Below are 19,912 nucleotides of genomic sequence, written 5' to 3' on the forward strand. Positions count from 1 at the left end.
GACAACGCCTTTCCCTCTCTCCTTTCCCGGCCTGGGAGGCCTGGGAGCTCAGCATGGAAGCCTGCACATGGTCTTTCTGCCTGGGCTCTGTTATTTCTACCCCCAGGCCAAGGATAGAATTCAGGGCCTGCCCTTGTGGGAAGTGGGAAATCTGTGCCAGCCAGCCCGGCTAGCTCAGCTCTGACCTTGGAGTCCAGCGCCCATCCTGGAATGCCCGCTGCTCGTGAGTCCTTGAACTGGCCATGCTCACAGCCATCTCCTCACCACGGGCCCCCTTGCCCCTACAGAGAGCAAAATTATGCCCTCCCCCACTTTAATTTTGTTTTCCAATTAGTGAGAGGATCCCCTTGAGATATGTGTCTTCCTTTCTTTCCATTCCATCTTCCGTCTTCCATCTGGCCTTTTAGATTCCTTAGATCGTCAGATGTACACACACAACCCTGGAATTAGGGAGGGTGAGCCTGGGGTGGAAATCATAGCTGGTGGACCCATATCACGCTGGTAGAGGCAGGTGGTGTGCTCCAAGGCTTGGATGGACCTGGACTCTGATCTGAGAACTTCCACTGACTGACTTAAGTGATTTATCCTCTCTTAAGTCATATTCTTCTTAGTTTCAAATGGGAAGAGTAACACTCCAGGCCTCAGGGTTTCTGCAGATCGATACACAGTTACCTAAAGAGCTAATGTTTATTGAGCTCTGTCCAGTGCTCCAAGGAAGTGCTGATACGGGTGCATCATCTCATTTAATTCATGGACCGACCCTCTGAATATCCCATTCTACAAAGGTAGACTGGCCCTCAGAGGCGTTCGCAAGTAGCCTGAGTAAGGGAAGCAGTGAAGGGCTGAGCGTGGTGGGCTGAAAAATGGTGCACTTTGTTCTCTTCCAAATCCCAGAGATCTGGGCTGGAGATGACAGCTGGACGCTGGAATGTAGAATCCCACAGGGTCAAAGCTGAGTGTCCCAGTGGCAGATAAAATGTCCACAGAGCGTCCTCAGAGCCAAGCACTTTCTTCTGCCCATTTTGGAACTAGGAAGAATTCCCAGATTTTTCATTGTCCCATTTTTTTTAAAAAAAAAAAAAACGGATTCATCCCAAATAGCTTCCTCTAACTCTGCAATTGACAGCCTAGGGTCAGGCTCAAGCCACCAGCCGGGGCCAGGCCCAGATGCTCTGGGTTTCTGTTGACGGAGCCGAAGTCACTGACCCCTTTGCGCGAACCTGCCTAAGGACCCAGTGCAGACAGTGGGGTGGGGACCAGACAGCTGTAAATTCTGTGCAAGATTATCCCATTTCCGACGCTTTTACAGAGTCTGTGACTTGGGGTCGCAAGGCCCCTTCACTAAATCACCACTGCTCAAGGCTGGGGGAGGTTCCAGCCCCAGGATCCAGGGCTGTTTTTTTTTTTTTAAGGAGATCACAGGCGCACACATCCTTTCCTTCTCAATTCCCTTCCCATCATGCTTCCTCCTGTTCTAGGAACCTGCCAGAACTACCCTGAGTTGCCTCATTGGTTGTCCCCTTTGCCCGTTGTGTGATTTCTTTTCCTTTGAAATTCAGTGTGGGGAATCGCTCCAATAGTAATGAGAGGAAGGGAGAAAACAAGGGTTGGCTCCGGCTCAGAAGGAGCTTGATTGACTGCTCTGCTGTCGCCACCTTGAAATTCTGAAATATTTTCAAACAGGGGGCCCCAGAAATTACGTCGCTGGTCCTGGAGAGAACAAGCATTTGTTGAGTACTTACTCCTTCCTAAGCTAACGGCTCCCAAACTTTACTACACATCTGAATCACCTGAGAGAGCCTTTAAGACTCTTGCTGCCCAGGTCATACCCCAGACCAATGACATCAGAATGTCTGCACCGCGGTATTTTCTGAAGATCCCCAGGTGTTGTGACTCAGATGTGCAACAAGGTTTGGGAGCCACTGCTCCAGGCTCTCTCACAAGAAGAGGTGTTATTACTTACCTGGGGCAGCTGAGGGGACAGGGGCCCAGAGCAGCTCAGCAGTGTGCCCGAGCTCACGCCCTATCTTGGGGAATGTCAGGAGTTGAATTCAGGCTAACCTGAAGCCCAGTTCTTTTCATTCAGCCACAAGACTTAAGCCAACCTGCTCTGCAGTTCGTTAAATTAGGTCATTCGTAAATTCTACTGGTTTCTGAATAAGATGATCAGGTAACCAGGCCTTTCTACTCTTAGGAAAGTACTCCTAAGCATTTCTCTTGATGTTGGCAAGGAAGAGCAAGAATTTTTCACAAACTGTCCACACATATCGAGAATTCACTGCAGGACCTGCGGGCAGCCATCCAGAAATTTCCCGCAGGTAGCCAAGCCACAGCCACCTGGAGCCGGTTCTGTTCTAGGGAGGAAGCTCCTCTGACTGTCCCTTGTTGAAGGCTGTCACCTCGGGGAAGGACACCTCCTTTCAGAGGAAGTCATCAGGCCTCCACCAGGACGCCCTGGATCTGCCCTTCACGGCCCGCCTCTCCCAGATCTCTCCTTGTCACGTCCGGAGCCCCTGAAATCTGCAAGACGTGGGAGAATCAATCCTGTTCCTGTGCAAGCCCTTCTTTCATTTTCACCTTTTTCCCAAAAGGGGATTTTTGTACAAGCCCCCAGGGGCTCCAAGTGCATCTGCTCCGTGCCCATCCCTCTTTCTGACCCAGCCCCTCCCCTCAGCCTTGGGTGGGGTGGAGAAGGCCATGGGGTAGCTCCCACTGCTGTCCCCCTCGTGGGACACACCCAGATGAGGGAACAGAAGACGGCAGGGAAACCTCCTCGCCCACAAAGGCAAGCTTCCCAGAAGTCACTGGCCCATGAGACAATGGACCACTGGCCCGCACTCCTGTCCCCGACCCAGACGCAACCCAGCATGTGGCTTAGGAGCTCAGCATCCTTATAGCCTGAGGGTGAGCTTCTAGTCTGCTCGACTGGGCTTCTCTCTCTCTCTCTTCCTCTCTCTCGTCTCCTGATTAACGGGCTGAACAGTATGACTGCTTCAAGCCTGTTTGCGTTTACTTCTCTCTTGTGTACGCAAGGTGAAATGGCCACGGTGGACCCTGTGCCACCCTCAGACCTTCAAAGGAAGGACGCCAGGAACTTCAGAGGGCACAGAGGGCGTCGGGTGGAAGGGTCTGAGGAGAGCTGTGCAAAGGAAGTCAGTTGTCAAAAGCCCGCTTCCTCAGGCTTAATTTGAGTCTTTGGAGAAAGAAGCTAAATTAAACAGGTGCTCAGGGATTATTTATCCTCCCCGCAGTAACCGGCTTTTACACTGGATGCAGAGCTTTCCATGTGACGAAGATGAAGTCCAGGAAGATGCCCAGACAGCTGGTTTTCAGAGGCCTGGCCAGAGTCACAGCCGGGTGCAGGCACCGGGGGCGCAGGGCCTGGGTGGGGCTCTTCTTCCCCTCGTGGGCCCAGCCCTTGACCAGCTCCTCTCGGGCAGTCTAAAGAACGTGGGCCTCTCCACAAATCTGCTTTCCTCCTCCCAGCCTGAGACAGGACTTGAGGTAAACAGGATGGTGCCACAGGCCCGGGTGAGGCCGGTGGCCAATGGTCATGGTCAGAGGTGCTCAGAGAGAGGGGCCCTCCCGCTCCAGAGCCAGGCAGGCAGGCAGGCAGGGGGACCCTACAAAGCTACACCCCCATCACCGCTTAACCAAAATGCACCCAGTTTCAGTGTCTGTGGAAGGCTCCACAATGCCAGCCTAATGGGACCAGTGAGCACCATGGTGTTAAAGGTACCTGACATTTGCTAAGAAATGTCCCCCTCTGAGTCCATGGGGCCCAGCGAGTGGACGGAGGTCTGGATGTTAATATTCGCGTAGCTTTAGTAGTCGGAATCCACCATCATATGCTCTTCCCAGACGTGCTGGTGTCTTATTAGAAATGCAGTAAATAGAATTCAGTGCTATTGAAAAGAAATGCAACAGACTCTAATCTAAAGAATGCCATTTCAGGAAAATAGCAGCGACTTACAATGTACTGCCCCTAAAATGGAAAATCAGTTTTAGAACATTGTAAACTTTTAATTGCATGCAGCATGAAAACAGATTTCAAACAGAAAGGAGGGGAAGGAGAGCTGACATTAATTGAACACCTTCCATTGAGGACCAGGCACAGTCATATTACCTCATTCCGTCCTCACAGCAGCCAAATGAGATTGGAGTTATTTTCTCAGAGTTAAAAATGAGGAAATTGGGGCTTCCTTGGTGGCGCAGTGGTTGAGAGTCCGCCTGCCGATGCAGGGGTCACGGGTTCGGTGCCCCGGTCCGGGAAGATCCCACATGCCGCGGAGCGGCTGGGCCCATGAGCCATGGCCGCTGAGCCTGCGCGTCCGGAGCCTGGGCTCCGCAACGGGAGAGGCCACAACAGGGAGAGGCCCCCGTACCGCAAAAAAAAAAAAAAAAAAAAAGGAAATTGAGGCTCAGCAAGGAAAAGTATCTTGCTCAAGGTCATGGGTAGAAAGTTGCAGAGTTTGGATTTGAAATTGGGCCCATTTGGCTCTAAAGCCTGTACTCTTTGTATCTACTGTGAAGCACATGCGTGGGAAAATTTCCTTTCTTCCACAAACTGGCCCCAACAAATGACACATAGGTGGTTCCAGAAATCGGTGGCTTGACTGTGGCTGTTTTGGCTTCTCCGTGTTTCAGATCCACTTATGGCACAGGAAACGTTGGGCTTGATGCCACGAGAGAGAGAAAAGAAGGCACAGGAAGGTTCGGCTGACGTCTTTCTTTCTTTTTTTGCAGTACACGGGCCTCTCACTGTCGTGGCCTCTCCCGTTGCGGAGCACAGGCTCCGGACGCGCAGGCTCAGCAGCCATGGCTCACTGGGCCCAGCCGCTCCGCGGCATGTGGGATCTTCCCGGACCGAGGCACGAACCCGCGTCCCCTGCATCGGCAGGCGGACTCTCAACCACTGCGCCACCAGGGAAGCCCATCGGCTGGCGTCTTTCTAAATTGCATTCTGGAAGATGTTACCTTCAGCAGCTTTTCCAGAACATATTTGCAAAGCGGGTTTTAATATGCCCCCCAAACTCCAGAACCTTGACCACCTTCTACATTTATCTCTGGTAATTACCCTCCGCCACACGCCACAGCTGCAGCTTGCTGTACACTTGGTATTTGCTATTTCCTGACAAATCTTGTGAGTTTCGGCTGAAGCAGTTTCTCCTTTCTGGAATGCTCTTACCTTCCACACCCAGCTACTCTCCCCTCCTGGCAGCATTCACACAGCCAGCGTTGTCTGAGTGTTGCCAAGAGCCGTGCAGGGCGGTGCGATGCAAGATGTGCGATTTCCGTGGCCAGCAGGACAGTTCTAGAAGTAGAGACAGTCTGGCAAATTGCAAGACCAGTGTCTTCCTCCCCTGTACCTAAAACCTCGTGTTTGAACCCTCTGGGGCTCTTGAGTCAGTGTGTCCGTCTCTCCTCCCCGTGGTGAGTTCCCAGAGCCCGGTTCCTTCTGCCTCCGGCTGAGCTCGGCACTGGCTTTGCAAACAGCGGGCGGCTGGTGAACGTTTGTGGTATTTGATTCTATGATTTCAGCACACGAAAATGTTCTCCTTGAAGCCATTTACCCCTTCTCTGTGGAGTTCAGAGTTGAGAAGTTTCCAGAAAGTGTAGGCAAGGTGGGCAACCAGTCAGGCTGAGTAAACAACAACAGCCCTCCCCGTAGACACAGGCCAGCAGAAGCTGCTCTTTGATTTGCGGTTTGTTTTGCCACCAGATAAAGAAGCAAGTCCAAAGAAAGGCCAACGTGCAAACAGTACTTCCAAGGTACTTATATCTGCAACACGATTCTTTGTAAGAGACCACAAAAGGAGCCGGCTCAGCTCCCACAGGCCTTCTCTCCGCTCAACTGCTGCACCCAGCACCACTAATCACACCATCAGGAGGTAGTGGGACCCCCCCACCCCCCGCATCCTCCACGAGGCCGTCAATTCAGCCTGGCTTCGGATAAAAAGACATGAGTTCGCCTCAGGTAATCTCGCACACACACGCACAGCTGCCACACTGCACGGTGCCTTATGACCCAAGTGCCACCTTCGTGTGTCAGGTTAAGTCACATCCCACAGCTTCTTGGATCCAAGAAAAGGGACTGGGCCAGAGGGAGCTGCCACATTTCTTTCTTTTCATTCTCTTTTACCTTTTAATTAATTTTCCTAATGCTTCCTTGGTGTAATAAACCGATCACCGTGTGCACCTTCTTCTTACGTCTTTCTCCTTCCAAGTTATGAACACATCCAGGACTTTCCTAGGGCAAGTTTCTAGGACTTGGCTGTCTGCTCTCCCCAGGGGGATGCACATTTATGGGTATGGCTCTGTGTCTACGGTGCACAGACAGCATTCTCTGCCCGGCTACTGGGGGGCTTTTCTTCCAAAAAACTGCACTGAGTGGAGAAGGAGCCAGGAAGCAGACCCCTGTCTCGCGGGGCTCTGTGGACCGAGCCTGCTCTAGAAGTCACTGGCTCAGCCGACATACAACTGAAAGCCTTAGCAGGGGCAGCAGAGCCTGGAAGTGGAGGATGAATTCATTAAGGGAGGGGGTTGCCAAAGGAGATGGAATCACGAGGGGTGTCCTTCCAAGAGCCAGGGAGGGCCTGGAAGTCATCTTGTGACGTCATCTTACTCTGATCCAGGCTGTCTGAGATTTCTGTAAGAACTGCTTGGAAAAAGCCCAGTTGATACACAGTGCTCTTGTTGTCAGACCTAGTGGCTCTTCATGGCTACAACAATGAGTGTTTCCTGCAGGCAAGGACTGTACATACACCATCTCATTCAATCCTCACACCAGTGCCAAAAGGGGAATAACCGCCCTGTGTTACAGAGAAGAGGAGAGACAGTAAGCGACATCCCGAGCCACAGAGCTAGAAAGTAGGAAACTTGGGATTTGAACCCGGGGCTCCCTCACACCAAAGCCAAGTCATCCTCCTGTTAGATACACAAAGTGGTTATGCCCTTGGGGCTCTGGCCTCTATCTGTGATAAAATTCTAACCTTTGTCTCAGGTTTGGCCTGTGTGTTTGCTGCCTGGCCTAGAGAGACACTTGCCATTAGGGCTAGACTGAGCCAGAGTCCTTACTAAGACACTCTTAGTATCTTGGCCGATTCACGCCCTTGATAAGATTGCTTCTATGACGAAAGTTGATCCAAGGTCTCGGGATCATTTTTGACACTGGGCCTGGGGAGTGTGGTGTGGGGACACGTGGCCAGCACTTACTTTGACCTAGAAACATAGAAGCGAAGAGCCCCTTAACCCGTCCCCCTGAGCCAGCCTTGCCCCTGGCAGGGACAAGCTGATACGAGCATCATAGATTCAGCCATGGCGTCAGCTGGAGCTGGTTTCATGAGCTATCGAGGTGCGGGGCCCTGCACCTGTGGTAGCTGAGAGCAGAACGTTCACTGTGGAGGTCGAAAAAGCAACAGACACTGGAAGGGATTCAAGCACAATCCCCTTTTGTTAGCAATGAAAGAGGATCACGCAGCTTGGAACAACTTTGTGAAAGATAATTGAAAGAAACTCGTGAGCTTCTACTCCACATCCATATCCTTCCATCCTCGGGCTAAAATTCCACGGACCCAGTGAGGTGAGAGGCTTTATTTCTCTCCCCACCAGCCAAGATTTGCGTGGGCTTGTTCAGCTCTCCCACTCTCCCTGCCTTTGGCTTGGCCATAGCTAGGAGAAGAACTGGATCGCAGTGTTGCCTCCAAATAGAGCTCTTCTCAAAATAGAGCTCTTGCTGGAAATTCTCCTTTAAATGTTGCTCTCCCCCCATGTAAATCAGAAACTCCAGGCCTACCTGTTTAACCCTTTTCACACCATGGCTATGCCTCAGCTCCCCAAGAACAGAGCACGTCGTTGGCGAAGGAAAGGTCAGGGGTACACCATCAAGTCAGCTCATGGAGCTGGAAGGTCAGCTTCAACGAAACCTCACATAGAGAAAGGGAAAGGAAAACAAAGGAGCAACCCCCTGGGCGACCTTTGGGGTGGCAGTCATCGTGCAACACTCTGCTTTCCAGGAAGACACGGACTTGGGCAGACCAAGCAGGGGGACAGGGGCCTTGGTTTCTTGGGGTGGGGGGGTTCGTCTCTTCTCTTTTTCTCCATCTCATCAGAATGAAAGATGTCACTCTGGGGGTCATTCACAATTTCAGAGGAGAACTGGAAGCCAGAGAATTTAAGGATCTACCTGTCACCAAAGCCTGCCTGGTACCTTCCTGTAATTTCCTCCTATGCCTTTTGTGAAGGCTCATGGCCAGGGCTTCACAGCAGGACCTCGAGACCCCATACATTAGCTCAGCCTTGAATTTTGTACGTGAACTCAGTAGGGTCATTTCCATGTCTTCTTTCAACATGTTTTTGGTTTCCGTATTCCACGTACCCTGCACTGACCATACGGCGTGTTCCTAAGGGGGAGAGGGGGCACCCAGCCGGGGACAGCCAAGGGTCAATTCAGGCTGAGCCCTGGGAAAGGAAAACTTGGTAGAACTCTGAACTCACCTTTTTGGGAAAAAAATCCCTCTAGACATGGTGAGGCTTATCGTTCCCCATGAGCTGTCCAGTTTTCAAAGCAAATCATAAAGCGTTTGAAAAAAGTCTTATTTGGCTTTGAGACCAGTTTCCTCTTTACCCCACCACAGCTGTTCATGCTCATGCTTAATTTAGTACTTTGTTAAATGTCCCCATTCTGTTCCACAGAGGGATCAACTGTCTTGCTTCGCCCTGGACTCCCCTGCCTGGGAAACCTCCCATTGCTGGGCAAAGTGGGATGATGTGTCACCCTAGCAGGAAACAGAGCCAGGACCTCTGGCTCATGCAGTAGCCACCCCATTTGGAGGCTGTGTGGTCGAGCAGACAAAGCACTTACAACGACGGGTCAAGAGTTTTGGGCGCCTCTGTCAACTTACTTCTTCACTTTAGGTCAATCCATTACTTTTCCTGTGTTTCAATTCCTTCTTCCACCTGTATGGGGGGAATAATACCTATTCACTCAATTCCTAGGATGCTGTAAGAATTAAATTACATAGTAGCTGCAAAATAATTTGACTTTATTGGAATTGGGCACCGCCCGAACCTGAGTGGAAGACTGTGCAATTCTTAACCGAGTCTATCTTCAAGGCCGGGCTGCCTCAGGACCAGAACAATAGCTTAGGTCCCGGTTTCTAGCCTACAGCAGCCCAAGGCCAAGGAGAGGTTGTGTGTCAGAACGTATGATGATTGCACGGGAACGCTGCAATGTCATCGACACCCTACAGCCCACATTCCCCATTCAGCAAAGGTCTTCTGGGATTCCGGTGGGAGCTGACAGGGAAGAGGGAACACAGCTTGTAGTAGCAGAAATTTTATTATAATTATTATCGTGATAGGTCTGGATTAGACTGCCATACCTGACTCTCCCTCCTGTTCATCCACTTGATATCTTGAATCTGGAAGGTCTGGGACAGAGGAACACACACCTGAATGAGTGAGAGAGTGTCTTTGTCTGCTGTCTATTTCTCACACACACACACACACACACACACACACACCCCTCTATGAAAAAGTGCTAATAAGCCCCACTCATGTTCCTGCCCCTTCTGGATCCCCTCGGACACGGCCCCGTGTCTGCTTCTCCGTGTGCACAGTCACGGTGACCTCTTCATTCGTTAATCACGCCCGGCTTGCTCCTGCCTCAAAGCCTCTGCTCTGCCTCTTCCCTCTTCTTCTCCTTCTTGTCGTTCAGGTCTCAGCTAAAAGCTCCCCTCTGTGGAGAGATGTTTCCTGACCATTCCATCTAGGGTGGCCCCATCTTCCCTTATTTTCTTTCACATAGGCTTTTTTGTGTGTGTGGTACGCGGGCCTCTCACTGTTGTGGCCTCTCCCATTGCAGAGCACAGGCTCCGGACGTGCAGGCTCAGCGGCCATGGCTCACGGGCCCAGCCGTTCCGCGGCATGTGGGATCTTCCCGGACCGGGGCACGAACCCGTGTCCCCTGCATCGGCAGGCGGACTCTCAACCACTGCACCACCAGGGAAGCCCCACATAGGCTTTTATTCATCAAACCATTTGTTCCTCCGTCATGTTTTCATTTGCTTATTTGCTGACTCCTTCTTATGGTAGAGACTGACGGGTACCCCCTGCTATCCATTCTCTCCTTCTTCCCTAGTAGCAGAGCCCAAAATTTCAGTGAGGCACATGGTCCCCCAGAACAAGACTGCATATGTCAGCCTCCCTATCAGTGAAGTGTAGCTACACAACTCAGTTCTGGCCAATCAGATATAAGTAGAAGTGTCCTAAGAAGGAGGAGGAACCCTCATTTTATCCTTTTCTCTTCTTCTCATTGTCTGGGATGTGGGCGCAATTGCTAGGACTTACACAGCCATATTGGACTCTGAGGTAAAAGCTTCATGCTAAGGACATCACACTACCAAGATAACAGAGTCCTGGATCCTTGATGACATCATGATGTGGCCCTACGAGCCCTGGGTCTCATCCCTCTGGACTTGTGTCATGTGAGAGAGAAGTTTGATTCTAACTTGCTTAATCTATTGTTATGTTGGGTCTTCCGTCATTTGCAGCTAAACTGACTCCTAACTAATGTCAATTCCTCCCTCACCCCCTTACCCTTCACTTGACAGATCGTAAGCTCCTGAAAGTAAGGATCTTGCCTGTCTTGCTCAACGCCACATCCCCAGCACTGGAGTAACAGCTGCAAGCACGTTGTAGTCGTTTGGCAAATGTTTATTCAATGAACTGCTTGCTCTTCTCTCTTATTTAATTTCCTCCCCCTACTGGCTCCGTTGCCTCTCTGCATTGCACTCTTTTAGTTCTCTTTTAACCTTCCTCAAATCTTCTCCTCTCTACATGTCCCTGAAACGTAGGCATTTCCCAAGTTTATGTCCTTGGCGGAGGCGGAAAGTACCAAGCTGATGTCTATATTCCCACAAACCCTTCCAAGTGAAACTGCCCTTACCATAGCCCAGCTACGGCCACGTATAGTAACTCACGCTCCTGCCCACTCCTGATTGGGCCAGGGGTTATCACGTGACCCGGGGGCAGCCGATCCGTAGGCTTGTCATTGCCTGTTATAAAAGGATGAACTGTGCCCATGAGATTCCCTCTATCAAGAATCTATTTTTGTTTTCATTTTAAATTTACTTTATATGAAAAAATGTGTATTTGTGTATTTATATGAAATAAATACACAAAATAAAAATTACCTCCCCCAAATGTATGCCTGTTTAGCAATAATACGGACTTATCCTCTACACATTGGTCTGCGGCATAGAATACATTCAGGTCAAGAAATGCAGATTTATCAGGGACTGATCAGTGTTCTTTGAATGGATTTCCCATAATGTATTCATAATTCCCCACTGATGTAAAAAGCATCCTTAGATATACAGATTTCCACACTTGTAAGAGAGTTACTGAAAAGTGGGATTGCTGACTCAAAGACTGTGCATTTAAAAAATTTTCATAAATGTTATCAGATAAATTTCCAAAATTGTTACACTCCCGCGGACATACGTGAGAATTCCTAATCTCGCATTCTCCCTTTAGCACTGGCTATTACCATTTGTAAAAATTTTGGCCAATGAGCTAATAAAAGAACAGCATCTTGTGACATTTGTATTTGTACTTTCTTGTATACTGATCAAGTTGTCTCCGGAGAATCAGGCGCTGAGCTGGAGTGGAGAGAGTGCAGAGCAAAGCTGAGAGGTGTAAACTTGCATTTGGAGGGGGAAGGCAGGGTTGAGGCTAGGAGGGTTGTGTTGAAGTGGGGTTCTGAAGAAACAGAAGTGATGGGCCGGGAAGAGACCTAAAGAGGGGAGAGAAAGAACGTCAGAGGCAGGCGAGGGCCAGAGCGGGCCCCCCCGGACGCTGAAACATGTGGGTGGTGGAGCAGAGCACAGGCTGCACACACACCAGCAGTGCAGCACTGGGAATGCCTCAGAGGCCAGGGAAACTTCCCTCACCCTCATGCTTGTCTTTGTCATCCTCCTCTCCCATAAGGCTCGTCTTTCCTGGGACCACTGTTCACTTTTCCTGGATATCCCCATTATCTGTCATGAGGGCAGCCCCTGTCCTCTCACTGTCCTCCGCAGGCCCCTGAGACATCCCGCTTCTCTGTGTCAAACCCGCTCGCTCGACTGCCCCCAAGTGCGCATCTTCTGCGCCAGCCTCGCGCCCAGCCTCGCGCCTTGCATTTCTCTCGGCTGGCGGGACACCTTCAGCATAGTGTCCGGCTTGTTCCTCAAGCTCAAGGTGTCCAAACCAAACCACCTATCCATCTACCCCCCAAATGGAATCCTCTAGATTTTCCTATTTCTTTATACGATTCCCACCATACTCCTGGTCACATGGGCTCAAAACTGTAAAGATATTTTCAGTTATCTTTTCCAATCTGCTCTCATTTACCATCTGTACTATATTTTTTACTATCCCCCTCCGCTTGCTGCTGGCAGGGTCAGGCTTGCTCGGTCACGGTCTGCCCACAGCACCCCACTCCCATACATTTCTACAGATGTGCCTCTGTATACACACGTTCCCTGAGTGAAGTTCAAGCTCACAGCCTGGCCTTTGAATCCTCCCACTCCTGCCTCCAACTGCCTTCCCGCGGTTACAGCCATGCTCTGTAAAATTTTCTTGCCTCTGTCCCTTTGCTTTTATTATTTCTTTTGTCCCAGCTGTTTCCTTTCACTTTATCAGAAGAACTGTGTCTGTTTGGGTTAGCCATTGCCTCTCTCCCAGGACCTAGCACAGTGCCTGACACATAGTAGGTGCTCAATAAAGTTTTACTGAGTGAGTGAATCAATGTTGCAAACCTTTCTATCATTTAAGGTTCCATCTCTGGTGCCACCTCCACCAGGAAATCATCTTCGACACCATCCATAGGACTGGATGTCCTTTGCACTTCCTTTGTTCCTACCTTTTCACACACCATAGTCTGAACTAAACTGAAATTTCTGGCTATTCATCTTAGCCTCTCAATTACATTGTAAGCTCCTTGAGACAGAAATACTCTATTTAAACATTTATATACCTCTCCTTGTATGGACTTGTGCGCGCACACACACACACACACACACCACAGACACAAGCGCAGTGCTGAGACCTAGCTCTGTGAACACAGCAGTGCCACTCAGCATGCGTTAGATGATTTGAACTGAAGCAGCTGCTGTCGTCGGTCCTACTCTCTGTTCTTTCTGCAGATACTGGGACTTCATCCCTCCTCTCCACCCCATTCCTGCCCCGGACCCCGTTTCTCCACCACGTGGCCACTGCAGCATTGCCAACTGGCATTGGTGGACCAGAGGATGAGTTACATTGGCTGTCGTGCTATCAGCCTTCCACACACAGCACAGCAGGTAGAGGATGAAAATGGATCCTCATAAGAACCTTACATTTATATGTCAGGGAAGGACAGCAGGCCAAGAATGGTGGTGGGATGTCCAGTACAAACTGACATCCGCCAGAATGATAAAAATGATGAGCTTTTAGGGCGCTCTGCTTTTAGGTGCTGGGCATTGGCTAAGCACTTTGCACCCTCCATTTAAACCTCCACCAACCCTGTGAGGTGACTACCATTATCTCCACTTTACAGGTGAGGCGTGAGACAGAGAGGTTAAGTAACTGGCCCAAGATCACACAGCTGGTAAGTGGCAGCACCTGAATTCAAACCCAGGACCTCTACCCTCTCGTCAAAAGAATCCAGACAATCAGCAGAGAACACAACCTATGGAAGCATCTCATCCTCACAAGGCGTTTTCCAAACGAGGAACCTGAGACCCAGACAGAGGGAGTCGCTTAAGCCACATAACTCGTCCTGGTAGCACAGGCACCAAACCCCAGCTTTCCTGACTCCCAACTTCATGTCTTTTCTACTGTCCTGTCCACCCCAGGGCAGGGCCCAGTTCCTTCCTGAATGTTCCTCTGTTCTTCATTGAGCTACTTACTCAGGAGTTTTAATGGTAAAATCCTTTTGAGAGAAAAGTTGTTTTTTTTTTTTTTCTTATACAAGGAGAAAATACATGCTGTTGGGAGAAGTTCAGGGCGGCAGTTGGAGGTGAAGCAGAGTGGAAGGAAAGAATCAGGATAGAGAGCACTGGGGGGAGAAGGCAGCTACAGATGCCCCCAAGGGGAGGCTGAGCTCGTTGGAGAAAGAGAGGTGGTCCACCAAGGCTTTCAGATGGGAGAGAAGTTAAGGACAGCATTTTCCCTGAATTTGGGGCTGTGGCTAATTAAAGGGGACCATGATCACTACAGTCAAAGCAGAGGCAAACAGAGGCAGTGGGGTGGACTTGGGGCTATTATGACTCAGGTGATGCAGTTTCCAGCAGGCGGCCAGGTGTTGCAGTGGGAGAAATGGAGCCCGTGCGGCCAAGACAGGGGCTCCAATCACACCTTTACATCTGTGACTTTGGGCAAATCATGTCACCTTCTTTAAGGTCTCCAGCTCCCCACAGAGTTGTTATGGGGAGCAAAAGTGATAATGGCGTGAAGTCATTTTGCAAAGTGTAACATGCTTCCCCAGGCCTCGTGTTCTTATCAGGAGAAGTAGTAACATGATGAGGATTTGGGAAGGGTGGATGAGGTTCCACCCTTGAAAACAGGCTTATTGATGGACATGTAATGCATGCCAAGTGTGAGTTCGACCTTATAGGAAACATAAAAAATAAGTCCACTGTCAATCACTAAGTCACTCCTCCTCTGTCTGGCTCCTGGGTGTCTCTGCACCCTAAGCTTCTGTACATCTGTTCTTTGCCAGCACAGCTCTCTCCGCCGGAGAGCTCATTTCTGCTCCACTGAATGCCTTGCCCCAAACAGCCCTACCTTTCCCCACCACCAGGCCTTCTTCCACCCTGAAGCATCTTCCCCCCAAGTAGACTTTTTTGAGTGCTGGGTGTTATAGATTTTCTGGATATACTTATATACTTTCCCCATAGAGTTCTCGTCACAACCCTGAGAGACTGGCATTACATTCCCATTTTGTACATGGGAAAAAATACCCCAATTTACCCAGTGCTGGGAACAGATCATTTATTCATTTGTTCATTCAACAAGTATTTAATAAGTACCTTCAATTTGCCAGCCTATGTGAGGAACTCGACATAATGATGGACCCAGGTTTCTTTTTTTTAACTCCCAGAGTTAGAATTGTCTTTACTTAAAAAAAAAAAAAATTTTATTTATTTATTTTTGGCTGCTTTGGGTCTTTGTTGCTGTGCGGCTTTCTCTAGTTGCGGCGAGCGGGGGCTACTCTTCGTTGCGGTGCACAGGACTGTCATTGCGGTGGCTTCTCCTGTTGCGGAGCACGGGCTCTAGGTGCGTGGGCTTCGGTAGTTGTGGTGCACAGGCTCAGTAGTTGTGGCTCACAGGCTCTAGAGCGCAGGCTCAGTAGTTGTGGTGCACGGGCTTAGTTGCTCTGTGGCCCGTGGGATCTTCCTGGACCAGGGCTTGAACCCGTGTCTCCTGCATTGGCAGGCGGATTCTTAACAACTGCGCCACCAGGGAAGCCCTGTCTTTACTCTTTTGTCGAAGATGAATTGACTATTTTTGTGTACTCTGTTCCATTGATCCATTTGTCTATTCTTTCACTAACACCATTCTCTCCTGATTATTGTAGTTTTATGGTAAATATTGGAGTCAGGGAGTGTTAGTCCTCCAGCTTTGTTCGTCTTCAGTATTGTGTTGGCTATTCTGGGTCTTTTGCCTCTCCACATAAACTTTAGAATCAGTTGTTGATATCCACAAAGTAACTTGTTGAGATTTTGACTGGAATTGAGTTTAATCTATAGACCAATCTGGGATACCTTGACAATATTGAGTCTTCCTACCTATAAACATGGAATATTTCTCCATTTATTTAGAACTTCTTTGATTTCTTTCATCAGAGTTTTGTAGTTTTCTTCATATAGGTAGGTCTTATACATACTTTGTTAGATTTATAACTAAGTACTTCATTATTTTTTTGGCACTAATGTAAACCAAATCATTTTTTTAAAAAATAAGTCAAACTGAGTCATTATTGTTTTTTTTAAACAACTTGACTGTTTCTTCTACTAATTTTGCAAATTAACCCAAATTGGTTTGTAGAAGTGGAAATATACTCAAGTTATCAGTTCTTCTTATTCATACCTAATGATTCTGTTCATGTAGAATAAGTAACAGCTACAGTCTACTTTTGATTATTTGCATGTTCATGAGATCAGAGATCCCCAAAATTGAGTAGAAGTTGAATTAGAATTTTCATTTATTATCAAAAATAAAATGCATTGCTCAGGTCAGAATATTTCACTGGGTACTAGATCCCGTATCTTTCACTGATGGAATTCAGAAGAAGAATGAGGAAATGCTATTTCTTCTTGATGGACACTTCCCTTCCTAGCCAAGTAAAGGCCTCAGACCTCAGAATGGAAAACAAGTCTGTGTGGCTCACATTTCTGTATTTCATTGGAAATTAAGATAATGGCCAGCTATCTTAACTAGAAATTAAGAAATTGTTCAACCATACATATCAGTCTTAATTTTTCTACCTGCGGACTGGAGAGTCACTATTATACCTCAGTGCTTAAATGCTATGGACCTTGGAAGCCGATGTGCTGAGAGCCCCAAATCCACCTTCTGTGGACCAGACATGGGGTGACGTCAATCAGAAACACCTCCCAGATTCCACATTTCCAGATCAGTATATTTTCATGCTTTGATTCATTAATTTTAAAAAAATAAGCTATTCAAAGCACTCCCCTCCAGAATTTACCATTTGAAATAACAGCAGATTTAAGAAATGAGTCTCCAGGAATGATCCTGTCTAGACTGTGATGTCAACTGTGCTTTTCCACCTGGCAGGCACTCAGCTTGCCAGGTAACCAGGTGGCTTGGAGCAACTCTTTTTTTTTTTTTTTTTTTTTCCATTAGTCCTGCAAGGCCAGGCTCTCTCTCCTGGTTCTTGGATCCAGGACGAGCTGCCTGCTTTGCCCCAGTGCTCTCTGAGGAGCTAACCTAGAAAATCACCAGCCCTGTGCTCCATGTGTACCCACGGGCTCATTTGCTCAAGCTTTCAACTTTGCAGGCCATTTAACACACGGGCCATGAAGCTTGATGACCCACCTCTGAGTTTCAGGTGTCAGTGTGGGATCAGCCCCTCACCAGGGCATTCTCCCCTGAAATGCCCTCTCCCCAGGATGACAGCAGCACCTTGAAGCAACAAGGTCAAAACTCTTCATCTCAAGGGTCTGACCTGAAAACCACTGCCCATCCAAGCATCTTGTGCTATAAAACAGGACAACGCCAGCCCGCCAGGCTGACGCTTTGGGGTAATGCCATGGGAAAGCGTTTGGAGTTCTTTGTAGGAAAAAGGATATTTAGGGGCTAAATTGAAATCCAGTGAATGAAATAAGAACAGGATTTTTAAATAGCGATACCTGGTGACAGTTTCTCCAGTGAAACTATGTATTAGAGCACACGCATTTCAATTTTCAGGTCAAATATATCCAAACTGCTCTAAAACAGTTTATGGCAGCCTTCTGACGTGAGTTCTGTGATTTGAGTTTATTAGTTTCTGGCATTGGGTCCTGTATTTTGAGCAATTCCTATAAAATGTACTTGGGAGTTATTATTTTCCTTTAAAGAATGTGATACTAAAACAAGTTTTTTGTTTATCCATTTCTCTCTGTTCTTCACAGCTGTAGATTTCCATAGCAATTTGGGGTCTGCAGACTGGCCGTATGTATTCCTGGCTCTTTCTTTCTTTCTTTCTTTGAATTTTATCTTATTTTATTTTTTTACACAGCAGGTTCTTATTAGTTACCTATTTTGTACACATCAGTGTATATATTTCAATCCCAATCCCCCAATTCATCACACCACTACCACCAGCCCCTCCCAGCTTTCCCCCCTTGGTGTCCATACGTTTGTTCTCTACATCCGTCTCTATTTTTGCCTTGCAAACCAGTTTATCTGTACCATTTTTCTAGATTCCACATATATGAGTTAATATACGATATTTGATTTTCTCTTTCTGACTTATTTCACTCTGTATGACAGTCTCTAGGTCCGTCCACATCTCTGTATATGACCCAATTTCGTTCCTTTTTATGGCTGAGTAATATTCCATTGTACATATGTACCACATCTTCTTTATCTATTCATCTGTTGATGGACATTTAGGTGGCTTCCATGACCTGGCTATTGTAAATAGTGCTGCAATGAACATTGGGGTGCCTGTGTCTTTTTGAGTTATGGTTTTCTCTGGGTATATGTCCAGTAGTGGGATTGTTGGGCCATATGGTAATTCTATTTTTCATTTTTTAAGGAACCTCCATACTGTTCTCCATAGTGGCTGTATCAATTTACATTCCCACCAACAGTGCAAGAGGGTTCCCTTTTCTCCACACCCTCTCCATATTTTGTTGTTTGTAGATTTTCCGATGATGCCCATTCTAACTGGTGTGAGGTGATACCTCATTGTAGTTTTGATTTGCATTTCTCTAATAATTAGTGATGTTGAGCAGCTTTTCATGTGCTTCTTGGCCATCTGTATGTCTTCTTTGGAGAAATGTCTATTTAGGTCTTCTGCCCATTTTTTGATTGGGTTATTTTTTTTAATATTGAGCTGCATGAGCTGTTTATAGATTTTGGAGATTAATCCTTTGTCCATTGATTCATTTGCAAATATTTTCTCCCATTCTGAGGGTTGTCTTTTTGCCTTGTTTATAGTTTCCTTTGCTGTGCAAAAGCTTTTAAGTTTCATTAGGTCCCATTTGTTTATTTTTGTTTTTATTTCCATTACTCTAAGAGGTGGGTCAAAAAAGATCTTGCTGTGATTTACATCAAAGAGTGTTACTCTTCCTATATTTTCCTCTAAGAGTTTTATAGTGCCCGGTCTTACATTTAGGTCTGTAATCCATTTTGAGTTTATTTTTGTGTATGGTGTTAGCGAGTGTTCTAATTTCATTCTTTTACATGTGGCTGTCCAGTTTTCCCAGCACCACTTATTGACAGACTGCTTTTTCTCCATTGTATATCCTTGCCTCCTTTGTCATAGGTTAGTTGACCCTTGTGCGTGGGTTTATCTCTGGGCTTTCTATCCTGTTCCATTGATCTATATTTCTGTTTTTGTACCAGTACCATATTGTCTTGATTACTGTATCTTTGTAGTATAGTCTGAAGTCAGGGAGTCTGATTCATCCAGCTCCATTTTTTTCCCTTAAGATTTCTTTGGCTATTCGGGGTCTTCTGTGTCTCCACACACATTTTAAGATTTTTTTTTTCTAGTTCTGTAAAAAATGCCATTGGTAAGTTGATAGGGATTGCATTGAATCTGTAGATTGCTTTGGGTAGTATAGTCATTTTCACAATATTGATTCTTCCAATCCAAGAAAATGGTATATCTCTCCATCTGTTTGTATCGTCTTTAATTTCTTTCATCAGTGTCTTATAGTTTTCTGAGTACAGGTCTGTCACTGTTTGCAGATGACATGATACTATACATAGATAATCCTAAAGATGCCACCAGAAAACTGCTAGAGCTAATCAATGAATTTGGTAAAGTTGCAGGATACAAAATTAATGCACAGAAATCTCTTGCATTCCTATACACTAACAACAAAAGATCAGAAAGAGAAATTAAGGAAACAACCCCATTCACCATTGCAACAAAAAGAATAAAATACCTATACCTAGGTATAAACCTACCTACGGGGGTAAAACACGTTTTTAATAAAGTGTTTTGAAAAGACAACAGGCTGAAAAAAAGCTGGGCAAAAATTCAAGCTAGTAATGAACTGAATATGTCTCTAATTATATTGAACTTACAAGTAATAGAATGAGGCAGGGTTAGCAATTACCTTTTTGTGTGTGTTGGGTCTTTGTTGCTAAACACGGGCTTTCTCTAGTTGTGGCGAGCCAGGGGTACTCTTCATTGTGGTGTGCA

The 19,912-nt window shown here is 47.4% G+C and overlaps 1 long non-coding RNA gene across 3 annotated transcripts in view; it reads right to left on the reverse strand.

Moving 5' to 3' along the window:
- The window catches only part of LOC113618306 (uncharacterized), a 32,164-nt gene extending 12,291 nt beyond the window's left edge, over positions 1-19,873 (reverse strand). For 2 of the 3 annotated variants that reach the window (XR_003431963.1, XR_003431961.1), the window contains exons 1-4: positions 19,827-19,873; positions 9,384-9,431; positions 8,904-8,958; positions 5,189-6,812 (exon numbers count right to left, since the gene is read on the reverse strand). This is a non-coding gene — a long non-coding RNA (uncharacterized LOC113618306). The remainder of the gene's footprint in view (positions 1-5,188; positions 6,813-8,903; positions 8,959-9,383; positions 9,432-19,826) is intronic. The other variant, XR_003431962.1, reaches the window with a different exon arrangement.
- Between the last annotated feature and the right edge of the window lie 39 nt (positions 19,874-19,912).

Source organism: Aethalodelphis obliquidens, unplaced genomic scaffold, assembly GCF_003676395.1.
Source record: "Aethalodelphis obliquidens isolate GAN/ISIS:26980383/991018 unplaced genomic scaffold, ASM367639v1 scaffold5, whole genome shotgun sequence".
NCBI lineage: Eukaryota > Metazoa > Chordata > Mammalia > Artiodactyla > Delphinidae > Aethalodelphis > Aethalodelphis obliquidens.